Source organism: Neofelis nebulosa, chromosome 5, assembly GCF_028018385.1.
Source record: "Neofelis nebulosa isolate mNeoNeb1 chromosome 5, mNeoNeb1.pri, whole genome shotgun sequence".
In the NCBI taxonomy this organism is placed as follows: Eukaryota; Metazoa; Chordata; class Mammalia; order Carnivora; family Felidae; genus Neofelis; species Neofelis nebulosa.
The window spans coordinates 41744157-41758266 of record NC_080786.1 but is presented as its reverse complement, the minus strand read 5'-3'; the positions used below and the strand labels follow the sequence as shown (position 1 = coordinate 41758266).

The 14110-nt window shown below is 34.8% G+C and overlaps 1 long non-coding RNA gene across 1 annotated transcript in view; it reads right to left on the bottom strand.

Annotated features, from left to right (window-relative positions):
* Window positions 1–13642, bottom strand: part of LOC131511976 (uncharacterized) — a 375735-nt gene extending 362093 nt beyond the window's left edge. Inside the window, exon 1 of the long non-coding RNA XR_009261849.1 lies at window positions 13226–13642. This is a non-coding gene — a long non-coding RNA (uncharacterized LOC131511976). The remainder of the gene's footprint in view (window positions 1–13225) is intronic.
* Window positions 13643–14110: the final 468 nt, after the last annotated feature.

The following is a 14110-nucleotide window of genomic DNA, read 5'->3' as shown; positions in this document are numbered from 1 at the left end:
TATGGCTTTGCACACTGCAGCCTCCCTGACACTTAAGTCTACTTAATCTCTACTCCATCACAAACTGTCAACCTGGTGGAGATAAAGTAAATATTCAGCAAATATTTAGCTAACTAAAACTGGCTTCAGTAGTGACATCAGCAAATGGCCAAAAAAGATGTCCCTTGCTCATATCCTCTCGCAACGATAACTTGGCATCCATCCACAGACAAAAGTACCTTATGAGAGATGTTAGATGCAACGCCACATGCCAAAGTACCCAGGAGAAGTACTCCCTGGCCCTGCATTGAGTAATAGGTATATCAACCTCAATCCTGGCTCCAGCCCCTCTTGACTGCACTCCAGGAGATCTGGGGAACACTGTCTCAGACAACCACCCACAAATGAGAGATCCTTTGTGAAGTCAAGTTTCTAGCAGAGAAGTTCTAGCACACCAGTAAAGCAAAATTATATAAGTTTGTACGCACTGGGGAAGAGAAACAGTTCAACACATCACCCCTCTACCAAGGCAGCACAGTTCAATGCCAGAAGAGATTTTCTTGGCCCATGATTTCTCCTGCAAGGGAAAGTAAGAACATATGAGTAAGTGCCTAGCTCTCCAGCTGTGCAGGAAACTGCCCAAGAGGCCCATTTCTTTCTTGTCACATCCAAAGTATTAAGTCATGAGTTGCATGACTTTGGGGTAGAGAGTAGCTGAAAGCAGTAGATAAGATTCTCACAGGGGATTAATGGGACATGGGGATCCTACTGTGTCACAGACTCCATCAAAAAGCCAACCCACAATCACTAGGGACACTTCACTAACAGATTTTGTCAGTTGGCCCATAGGCACCACCAGCAGTCTGCACATCTAACTCACACCCCAACCCTGTGGCTGATACCTTCAGTATATTCCCAATGACAGTGACAATTGAGCTTTGCAAGATGACTGGTGAGCACATGCAAAAACCTGGCCCCTAACCTTCAGGACCAGAAGACACCACACACTTGACCTTTAGCTCCACCCTTAGGAAAATGAGAGGGAGACTGTCAGCACCCAGATACGTGCATTGCAGAGTTGATTTTTTTTAATGCTTGTTTTGAATTTCTACCACAAGAGGGAGCAAGAAACATGGATCAGATGTATCTAGAGAAGGTCTGAGAATGTTGCAGAATAACTAGAGGGTGGACAGAAGACATTTCTCTCCAGTCAGTCAGTAAAGACTGGAGGAAGTTATTGTTATTCAACGCAAAGGTAGCAACACAAGACTTCGAGGAACATGAAAAATCAAAGAAACATGACACGAGCAAGGACCATAATAATCTTTCAGTAACCAACTCCGAAAACATGAATATCTGCAATTTATGATAAAGAATTCAAAATAATTGTTTCAGGGAAGCTCAGCGAGCTATAAGAAATACAGGAAGACTATTCAACAAAATCAGGAAAATAATACATGAACAAAATGAAAAGTTTAACGAAGAGTTAGAAATAATAAATAAGAACCAAACAAAAATTCTGAAGCTGAAGAATACAGTGAATGAAATGAAAAATGCAATAAGAATCAACAGAAGAACGGATCAAGCAGAAGAAAGAGTCTGTGAATTAGAAGACAAGATCTTTTAAATTATTCCGCTGGAGAAGAACAAAGAAAAAAGAATGAGAAATAATGAAGAAGGCCTACATAATCTATAGGATACCAGCAAGATCAACAATTTGCTAATTATTTGGGTCCCAGAAGCAGAACAGAGGGGAAAGGGTGCTGAAAGCTTATTTAAGGAAATAATGGCTGAGAACTTCCCAAATCTGGGGAGATATTTGGACATCCAAGTTTATGAAATGTATAGGTCACCAAACAAACTCAAATAAAGAACTCTTCTCCAAGACACATTATAGTAAAACTGTAAAAAAAAAATCAAAGAAAAAAATCTTAAAGGCAGCAGGGAAAAGAAGTTTGTAACTTACCATGGAACCCCCACTGGACTATTAGATTTCTCAGCAGAAATCTTATAGGCCATTACAGAGTAAGTATGATATAGCCAAAATGCTGAAAGAAAAAAAAAAACTGTCAACCAAGAATACTCTATCTGGAAAATTTGTCTTTCAGAAATGAAAGAGAAAAAAAGAAGATTCCATACAAACAAGGGAGTATGAGGGAGGCTGAGGGAGTCATCACCAATAGACTTATTTTATAAGAAATCCTGAAGTGAGTTCTTTGAGTTGAAAGAACAGCAAGTATTAACATGAAAACATATGAAAATATAAACAAATTGATAAAAATAAGCACACAGTCAAATTCAGAGTATGCTAATACCATAATATTAGATATTAATATGCTCATATGGTAGCCCATTAACCACTTAACTCTAGTATAAAGGTTAAAGGACAGTTAAACAACTATAGTTAAAATAATTTGTTAATAAACACACAATATAAAAAAAGATAAACCTGACATCAAACACTTTAAAGAGGGGACTAAATGGTGAGTTTTTGTATGCGATCAAAGTTATCAGCTTAAAATAGATTGTTTTTATACAAAATGCTTTATGTAAGCTTCATAGCAACCACAGAACAAAAAAACCTACACTAAATACACAAAAGATAAAGAGAAGGAAATCAAAGCATTCCATTATGAAAAATCATTAATTATCAAAGGGGCACAGCTAGAGAAGAAGAATAGAACAAGGAAACTACAGAAGAGCCAGATTAATAAAATGACATTAGTGTACTTACCAATAAGCAAGGACTTAAATTTAAATAGATTCAATTATCCAATCAAAAGTCATTGAATGGCTGGGTGGCTAAAAAAAATGAGACCCAAATAAACACTGCCTCCAAGAGGCTCACTTCAGATTTAGGAACACACACAGTCTCAAAGTGAAGTGATGGAAAAAGATCTTCCATGAAATGGAAACCAAAAGAGAGCCGTGTTAGCTATACTTATATAAGAAAAAAAAAAAAAAAAAAAAACAGACTTTAAGCTATAAACGGTAGACAAAGAAGGTCATTATGTAACAATAAAGGTGTCAATTCATCAAGAGGATACAATCATGATAAATATATATGCACCCAACATTAGGGTACCTAAATATATTAAGCAAATACTACAGATCTGAAGGGAGAAATTAACAATACAACAGTAGTTGAAGACTTCAATACCCTACTCCTGACAATGGATAATCCAGACAAAAAATAAATATGAACACGGACTGGAATTATACTTTAGGCCAAATGGCCCTAAAAGATATGTACAGAGCACTGTATCCAAAAGCAGCAACATACACATTCTTCTCAAGTGTAGAAGAAGCAATTTCAGATGTAGATCCTATGATGGGTTACAAAATATGTCTTAATAAATTTAATAAGACTGAAACCATACCAAGTATCTTTTCTGAACACAGTGGTCTGAGACTAGAAATAAATAGCAATAAAACTGAAAAATTAACAAACATGTGGAAATTAAAACAGCCCTGAACAATCAATGGGTTAAGAAGAAATCGAAGGGGAAATCTCAAATATATATATACACACACACGTATATATACGTATATATATACGTGTGCGTGTATATATAGATAGATAGATAGATATACATATAAACAAATGAAAACGGAAACACAATACCAAAACTTATAAGATTCAGCAAAGCAACTGAAACAGGGAAGTTTATAGCAATAAATGCCTACATTAAGAAAAAAAGAAAGATCCCAAATAAGCAGTCTAACTTTACACCTCAAGGAACTAGAAAAAGAAGATCAAACTAAACCCAAATGTAGTAGAAGGAAAGAAATGACAAAGAACACAGCAAAAATAAATGGAGACCATAAAACAACAGAAAAGGTCAAATGAAATTAAGAGCAGTTTTTTGAAAAGATAAACAAAATAAACAAACTTTTCATTGACTAAGAAAAAAAGAATAAAATAAAGAAAATCAGAAATGAAAAAGGAGACATTACTGAAACCACAGATGAAAAAAAGGATTATAAGAGACTACTATGAATGATTACATGCCAACCAACTGAATAACCTCAGAGAAATGCACAAGTTTCTAGAAACATACAACCTACCAAGACTGAATTGTGAAAATAGAACAAACCAATATTGAGATTGAATCAATAACCAAAAATGTCTGAACAGAAAAAAAGTCCTGGGCCAAGTGGTTTCCCTGGTAAAGTCTACCAAACATTTAAAGAAAAATTAACACTAATTCTTCAAATTCTTCCAAAGAATTGAAGAGTAGGGAACACTTCCAAAATTATTTTACAACACCAGCATTACCCTGATACCAAAGTTAGATAAAAACACTAAAAAACAAACAAACAAAAGGCTATAGGCCAACATCCCTGTTTAACATGATGCAAAAAGTTTCATGAAAATGTTAGAAAACTAAATTCAATAATACTTTAAAAGGACCGTACACCATGATCAACTGGGGTTCATCCTTGAAATACAAAATCGTTTCATTATTATATGAATACATAATGTAATATATCGCATTAATAGAATAAAAGATAAAAAATCATGATCATCTCAATAGAAGCAGAAAAGGCATTTGACAAAATCCAACATCCTTTCATGGTAAAAACTCTCAACAAACTGGATATAGAAGAAATATATTTCAACATAATAAAGGACATGTATAATAAGCCAACGGCCAACATCTTGCTCAAAAAGTTGAAAAAAAGTTGAAAGCTTTTCCTCCAACATCAAGACAAAAACAAAAGTGACCACTCTCACTATTATTAAACATGGTACTAAAAATCCCAGCCACACCAATCAAGCAAGAAAAAAAAAAATAATAAAAGGCATCCAAATTGAAAAGTGGTAAAGTTGTCTCTGCTGCAAATGGTATGATCTTATATATAAAAATTCCTAACTATTCCACTTGCAGGATACAAAACCAGCATGCACAAATCACTGGCATTCCTATACATGAACAACAAAATATCTGAAAAATAAATGAATTGATCCCATTCACAATAGCATCAAAAACAATAAAATACTTAAAAATTTAAACAAGAACAATGAACTGTACACTGAAAACTAGAAGACATTGATGAAAAAAAAAAATGAAGGCATAAAGGAATAGGAAGATATCCCATGTTATGGATTAGAAGAATAAATATTGTTAACATGTTCATATCTACTCAAAGCCATCTGTCGATTCAAAGACATTCCTAACAAAATTCTAGCAGCATTTTTCACAGAAATAGAAAAACAATCCAAAAATCTATATGGAATCACTTAGGACTCCAGACAGCCAAAGCAATCCTAAGAATGATGACTGAAGCTGGGAGCATCACACTTTCTGATTTCAAATTGTATTACAAAACTATAATAATCCAGACAGTGTGACATTGGCGTAAAAACAGACACATAGATTAATGGAACAAAATCAAGAGCCCAGAAATAGACCCTCACATGTACAAACAACTAATATTTGACAAAAGAAGGCAAGAATACTCAATGGGGAAAGGACTCTTTCTTCAATAAATGGTATTGAGAAAACTGGATAATCACATACAGAAGAATGAAACTGGACCCCTATTTTATACCATTCACAAAAAATTAATTCAAAATGGATTAAAGACTTAAACATAATACCTGAACCTCTGAGAAGAAAACATAAGGAAAGCTCTTTGACATTGTCTTGGCAATAATTTTTCTGGATATGACACTAAAAGCACAAGTAACAAAAGCAAAAATAAATAAATGAGATTACATCAAACTAAAAAACTTCTGCATAACAAAAGAAACAACAAAATGAAAAGGCAACCTAATGAATAAAATGAGATATTTGCAAATTATATATTTGATAAAGGGTTATATTCAAATTATATAAAGAACTCATGTGATATTATTTACTGAACAGTTAAAAAAGCAAACAGGATTTAAAAATTGTGCAAAATTAATGAACAATTTTTCCAAAGAAGACATACAAATGGCCAAAAAGTACATGAAAAGATGTTCAACATCACTAATCATCAGGGAAATGGATATCAAAACCACAACATACAACTGCACACCTATTCGAACGGCTTTTATAAAAGAGAGAGTAAGAGAACAAGCAAGGATGGGAAGAAAAGGAAATCCTTGTGCACTATCAGTAGGAATGTAACTTGGTACAGCCAGCATAAAAAAATAGTGTGGAGGTTTCTTTAAATATTAAAAATAGAACTGCATGATATAGTAATTTCACTTCTAGATATGTACCCAAAGGAAATGAAATCAGGATCCCAAAGATATATACGCACTCCCGTGTTCTCATGGCATTATTTTGTAATAGCCAATAAGGAAACAACTTAAGTGCCTACCTGTAGGTGAATGGATGAAGATGTGGTGTGTATATATTGGATATGTATACATTCATACATACATACACACATATAGTGGAATATTATTCAGCCATGAAACTGAAGAAAGTCCTGCCATATGACAACATGGATGGAACTTGAGGGTATTATGCTAAGTGAGTCACACAGAGAAAGACAAATACTGTATGATATCATTTATAAGTGAAATCTTGAAAACATGAACTAATGGAAATAGAGAGTAGAATGGTGGTTGCCAGGGACTAGAGAAAATGGGGAGATATCCGTCAAAGGATCTAAACTTCCAGTAATACAATAAATAAGTTCTGGGGATCTAATGTACAACACAGGAATTATAATTGGCAATACTGAATTATATACTTGAAAGAGACTAAGGGAGTAGGTCTTAACTGTTCTTATCACAAAAAAGAAATGGTAATTACGTGAAGGGTTAACTAACACTACTGTGGTAGTCATTTTGTAGTGTGTGTCAGATCATCACAATATACACTTTATTCTTTTTAATTTTAATTTTAATTTTTTATTCTTTTAGAGGGGGAAGGGACAGAGGGAGAGACAGAGAAAATATCTTAAGCAGGCTCCACACTCGTTTTCAGAGCCCAATATGGGCTTTGATCCCACAACCCTGGGATCACCTCAGCCAAAATCAAGTCAGCTGCTGAATTGACTGAGCCACCCAGATGCTCCTACAATTTAAACTTACACAATATTTTATTTCAGTGATATCTCAATAGACCTGGAATTATACCTTTTAAAAAACTGGTTTGTGATCAAGGAGGCAAACACTTCTGTACATATGCTGCTATTAAAAAGTAAAATCAGGGGTGCCTGGATGGCTCAGTCTGTTGAGTGTCCGACTTCAGCTCAGGTCATGATCTCACGGTTCATGAGTTCGAGCCCCACATCGGGCTCTATGCTGACAGCTCAGAGCCTGGAGCCTGCTTCCAATTCTGTGTCTCCCTCTCTCTAGGTCCCTCTCCCCCTCATGCTCTCTCTTTCTCTCAAAAATAAATAAATGTTAAAAAAATTTTTTTAAGTAAAATCATTATTATAAGCAAATATGGAAGAGTATATCATTATACAATAAAAGTATAATCTGTGTATTCATGCTTTTGTCAATAAGTCATATTAATTTGAAACTATAAAGAAAAGATCTTTTCTCTACAAAGTATTTATCAGTGCACCTGGGTGGCTCAGTCAGTTAGGCGTCTGACTTCAGCTCGGGTCATGATCTCGCTGTTCGTGGGTTTGAGCCCTGCATTGGGCTCTGTGCTAACAGCTCAGAGCCTAAAACCTGCTTTTGGATTCCATGTCTCCCTCTTTCTCTGTCACTCCCCCACTAGCACTCTGTCTCTCTCTCTCTCTCTCAAAAATAAATAAACACTTTTAAAAAAGTATTTATATATACTTCGATGCAGCAATCAGTGTGTTCACTAAAGTCATCTTTAAGAATAGTAATTCCATTCTTTCAGAAAAATTAAGACTAAATTTAGGAGGATTATGTGACTAGAGAGGATTCACATAGGGGATTCATGGAATTTTATGAAACTCCCTTTCTAGGAGTCTCACTTTGTGGTTCTATCATTTCCAAGAGATAGGATAAAAAAGTTTGGTATTTCTTAATAAACTTGTCACCATACAAATTGTTACTAAAGTTGAAGGGCTATTTTTCTTCTATTTCTTTATTTTGGCTTCTCTGAACTATCTTATGATTTTAGAAATTGCATATACTTTTACCATACTATGAACAATGGTCATCTATATATATAATCAAGATGGAGAATTCTCCTGGGGAACTGAACTATTAAAAACCATAACGTGTTCACATCTAATTTCTCCTGGGATATTCACTACAGTAAGAAATACAACATTATTTGTAGAAAATAAATAGAAAAATACTTTCTTGTATTGTGGCTACATGAATAATATATGATATTTTAACTGAGAAGTTACATTTCTTAAATCATTAACCTGTTGGTGGCTTGTTTTTTTTTTTGCTTTTCTTTTTCTTTTTTCTTTTTCTTTTTTTTTAGTTCATGTCAATATGCAGTACATTTACTTCTCTGGGGATGTTTTGTTTTCTCTTTCGTGCTCTACAGGCCTCCATTTAAACCAAAGTTTACCAACAGACCATTAGAGTTGTTTATCAAAAGCATCCATTTTTTATTAGTATTTGTGAGTAGTGCCCTTTAATGTAAAGTGAACAAAATACATATTAACCAAGTTATAGATCTTCATTCAGTGATTACATATATTTGTATCTATGTATATATTTCCACATGCAATATATGAAATCTAAATGTGATATTTTTATTCCCATTTTACATGACTTTCATTCTAATACCAGTTTGAAATCATGTATTTTTAAATATTACATAAAGACTCAAAGGTTAGTTTAAAATTAACTGCTTGTCTATCTTGCCTTCCTCTCCCCAAAAAAGCAATGGGAAAATTTAACCAAAAAAATGGGAAAATTTAACACTAATGTTAAAGAGATACAAGACAAATGAATAAAACAAAGGGTGAAGAAAATGGCCAAACTAAAATGTGATATATTGATTAGAATCTCTTAAGATTTAGTCATTAATGCACATGTATGGCTACATTTTCATATTTACCTAACAAAAAAATATTGGTCCCCCAAGAACTTGGAAAGAAATAAGATTTTCATCAAGAATTAAAATTCAAGAGGAACACATAATAAGTCTTCTCGAAGAGGTAGGATGATTCTCAGGCAAGGTTTAAGTGACTTTATAATAATCTAATGGATAGTGTTACTATAGCACAAGGAAGAATGTGTAAATGCCAGGCTGGTTAATCTAGAAGCAAAGAGAAAAATAGAAGCCGTGCTCATCTGTAGTAGGTCATTTCCAAAATGGTCCCTGATAACTCCTGTGTCCTGGTATTCAAATCCTTACTTGATCCCTCCCATACTTTAACAGCAGTCATTGGTCAGAATGACTAATAGAAAATGGCAGCAATGATAGTATGTCTTCTCCAAGATTAATTTCTAAAAGACTGAGGTTTCTGTCTTGGTTGCGACATCTCTCTCAATTCTTTGAATCTGGGGAATTCATGTCATATGCAACTCTATGGTGATAACTATGTGGTGAGGAACTGAAGCCCCCTTAAGCCAGTTAAGTGAACTGAAAAATAGATACTCTAGCCCCATTCACATCCTCACAAAAGGCAGCCTGGGCTGTATGTAGCTTGACCCCTGAGACTTTAAGTCAGGACCACTCACCAAAACCAATCCCCTATTTCTTGACCCTCAGCAAGTGTATGAGATAATAAATACGTTCATTGTTTCAAGCTGCTATGTTTTGGGAGTAACTTTTGTGCAGCTATGGATAACTAATACAACATCGAAGCACAGCAAGAGAGAGAGATTGGGCACTAAATTTTGATTTTCAGAATCACTGTTTTTCCCTTAATGAATATGAAAGCAAAGACTTTCCACCAATAACTCCCAAGACATATCTGAGATGAATGACTCCATGTGACTTACTTGTATCCTGCAACTTAGCCTGCCGTTAAGCAATCCATGCATATAATTCCTCTTTTCCTGGTGTAATATTCACCACGCAACCCTCTAACTAACTTGAGTTACCAAGAAGTTCAACTACAAAGAGAAACTGCACTGACATGAGAATTCAAATCACTAGGAAAGCTACTCTCCCTTCGAAGTTACGTTAGCAATCTGACTGGAAATATTTGCGTTGAAAGACCAGTCAATATGATTCTGCCATTGACAGAGTGCTATGAAACTTGGGATTCCTAGCCCACGACAACTGAGAGCCAAACTATCAAAGCACAAAAGTTGGTGTATTCACAAAAGTGGTATCTCCTTGAGGGGATAACCATAATCCTTCTGCAGATGACACTTCTCTTGAAACCAACATGGCTCTGTGAGAGTACCTCATGTCTTCGTAGCAACATGACAAAAGAAATTCCCTGTCTCTGAAATCAAACAAGAATTCCATGCAGGTTCCATGAGGAAAGGGATATTGTCTTATGCACTCATTGGTATATCCTTTGCCTGGCACAGCAGGTCCTCAATAAATATTTATTGAATAAACATAAACTTAAATACTAGTCAGACATTCTTCTGTGTTTCACACTCATTCCTCACAGAAGCCATTGTCTATCTTTCCTAATTTCCTCATACGTCCAAGAATGCAACATCTCCTATTATCAAATGACTTCTCTCCTAGTTCACCACTAAAATATATAAATTCTCAAAAGGGAAGATCTCTTAACTTCCTGCCACAAAATTTATACCAATTTGTATCAACATTAAGAATACTAACATTAAGAATACTAACATATCCTAAAGACCATTCCATATTCATACATACACATGCACCTCATTTGGTTAAACTGGTAGATTCTTGACTTGTTCCTAATTCTAGTGGAAAATTTTCTACTATGTCACTATTTGTCACAATACGGACTAGGCTTTGTGGATGTAATTGTAAAGGAATTGTATTTCCAGCTCTCTTCTACTGATAACTATTATCAAAAAATAGATGTTTCACAAATTATTTAACATTGGTTCTAGGTGTTAGAATAACATTCTAGTTAATAAATGTATACGTCAAATGATATATATATATATTTTTTAATTATGAAAGACATTGCCCTACTACTCTCAAGAAAGTTCTACCACCTTACAATATTGCCACTATTCTATGGTAGTATCTATATACACACCTACTAGATATAAAGTTTTGGCCAATCTATTAAGGGAAAATTGGTTTTTGCATGCACTTTTTATTTTGTATACTGTCCAATTAAATGTGAGACTGACCACTCATTTTTGTATGTATAATCCATTTTGAATATTTTTCCAGTAAGATGCCTGTTTAAGGTTTCAAAAAAATTGTTCTGTTCATCTAGTGTTTATTGATTGGTGTAAATTCATTTTATAAAACTAAATTTTTTAATTTTAATAATTCTTTGTCATTGCTATAAGACACAATTATATTATATCCCTTATTTTTTGCTAGTTTTATTACATATTTGATATGTATAAACTTATATATGTAACATAAGTAAATTTATGAAAGCATAAACTTATAAAGTATATGAATAAAATGGGCAATTAACTTCATAATTACTTTGCATCTACCTGTGACATCTGTAAAACAATTGGGGAAAAATTGACTGCTGGGTTTTCCTATTCATTCAAGGTACATAGCCTTTCACTTCTTTTATATCTTACATTTATGCTCATGCCTGTTTGGATGGGTACTATTGTCAATGTATCATTTTTAAAAAATTCTACATTCCAGTTTGGTTTTTAATTGATTTAATTTCTTGCTAAATTCACTGCCTAAATCTAGTGGTTTATATTTTTTTGGAATTTTTCTATTCTTCACATCATTCTCTGGGTGAATTATAGCTTTATTTCTTCTATTCTAAGCTTTATATCTTTCTTCTTGCTTCATTACAATGGCCATGATATGATATCTGGAATAATGATGAATAAACATGGTAAGTGCCAGTCTCTGAGGAAAAAATTTTAATATTTATAACCAATTAATATGCCATATACTCTATTTTTGTAGATACCTTTAAAGTAATTTTAAGTTTATTCTTTGCTTACAAATAACTTATTTTTTATCATTAAGAAATGTTATAATTTACCAAATGCTATTTCTACATCTATTGAAAAAGTACACAATTTTCTTCCTTATTTTGTTACTGTGGGAAGTTATACTGGCTGATTTTAAAATGTTAAAGCAATCTCAAATTTCCTGTCTAACACCAAATTGTTCCCAAAGTCTCATCTTTTTATACATTGCTTGATGAATTTGACAATAATTTGCTTTGAATCATCACATCCTTGTTCATGAGAGTCATTAGTTTATAGATTTTTTTTTTGAAATTTCTTTCCAGCTTGTTATTAATCTATGCACTAACCAAGGTAGGAAAATTTCTTTTTCATTCTCTATTCTCCTTAACATTGTTTTACAAAAGTATCATAAGTTCAACAGTAAATCATTTAGACCTATTTTTTTTTTTAATGCAGGGAAAGGTGTATGTATGTGAAGATTGTTAATCATGCATCCAATATATTTGGTAGATATAAGACTATTCAGATTTTCTACTTCCTCTTGTATTGGTTTTGGTGAATTTTGCTTTTAAAGGAAATTGTCCATTTAATTTATATTGTGAAATTCAGTAGCAGGTATGTGTTCATAATGTCAACTTTATCATCTTTTAAAATTCCTGCAAAAATTGTATTGTTTCCTTTTTCATTTCTGAACTTTGTACATTTTATTTTTTCCTTCTCTGGTCAGAGGTATGATTCATTATTTAATGATTTCAACAATACCGCACTTTTGACTTGGTTGATTATCTCAATTATATGTTTATTTTTTATTATTTTTTTCTTACTTTATTATTTTATTAATTTAGATTACATTTGTTTTTCTTCTAATTTCTTGAGATATGTATTAGAAATTGATTTTCAGGGGTGCCTGGGTGGCTCAGTCAGTTAAGCTATGGACTTCTGCTCAGGTCATGATCTCACAGTTTGTGAGTTTGAGCCCAGCATCTGCTGTTTGAGTTTTTGAACCTGCTTCAGATTCTCTGTTCCTCTCTCTCTCTCTCTCTCTCTCTCTGCCCCTCCTCCGCTGGCTCTCTCAAAATAAATAAGCATTTTTTAATTGATTTTCAGCCTTTATTTTTTCCTAATGGATGTACCAAATATATCATGTTTCTGCTTAGATGCAGAAAACCACAAGAGAACATCACTTCACACAGTGAGGAAAATCCAAATAATCCCCCAAATCATTTTTTTTTTTTTTTTTTTTTAGCCAGAGAGCTGAAGTCAAAAGGCAACCAGATGAACTGAATTTCAAAAAGGTGTGTACTCCTGAGGAGCTAGAGACACAAACTGTTTTACCTTTTAAACAGCACTGGAAGGGAGACGCGGCAGCCACAAGGGAGTAAGAAGAAAAGTAACAATTTCACAAACCCATCACTAGCTGGAAAAGCGTGGAATTCATGGAATTCATGGGAGCCCCAGACACGGAGCCTGCACTCATTCAGATCGCTTTTCCCTGCCTCTAAACCCTGCGCTCCCGGGCGCAGAGCAGGACACCTCTGGAACTGTCTTTCCGGCCGGCGTAAAACCCCGCCCACTTCCTGGAGCCGGCTCTCGAAGGAAGCGAAAGCCTTCCGCTGCGCCTGGAGAAGCAGGGAGCGCTCTCACCGCTAGGGTTCCAGTAAATATCTACTGACTCTGATGGAGGGGTGGAAGCAAAAGGTGTCCGCCCCCTTGGGATGGAATGGCCAGGCTGTAGCCCTTGCTTTAGGTAAAGGGAAACCGCTGCTGAAAAGCCGAGAGGTTAAAGCTGCCTGCACTTGCGTGGGAGACAGGAATGCCCACCTGCCCGCACCCAAAGCCCCGAACAGAGAAACAAACTGCAAGCCCTCTCACAACAGCCACCCAGGCCGAGGTAGCTGCTGCTGCTGGTGCTGCTGCTGAGAGAGCAGTAAAGCGGCACCAACTCCCTCAGAAGGCAGGAAACCGGATTGAGCGCGGAATCGGAGTCGTGCACTGCTCTGATACAAAGCACAGGTGTGCTATCCCTGGGGGAGGCCAGGGAGCTCTCGCAAGCAGGCTTACAGGGACATTTTAAGAATAGTGTTTATATTAGAAAATAAGAAAGGTCCTAAGTCGGTTAATTCAGCTTCCTCCTAAAACACACGCAACTAGAGAAATAAGGACAAATGAAGCCCAAAGCAAGAAGAAAAGAGGAAATAATAAAGATAGCAGAAATCAATG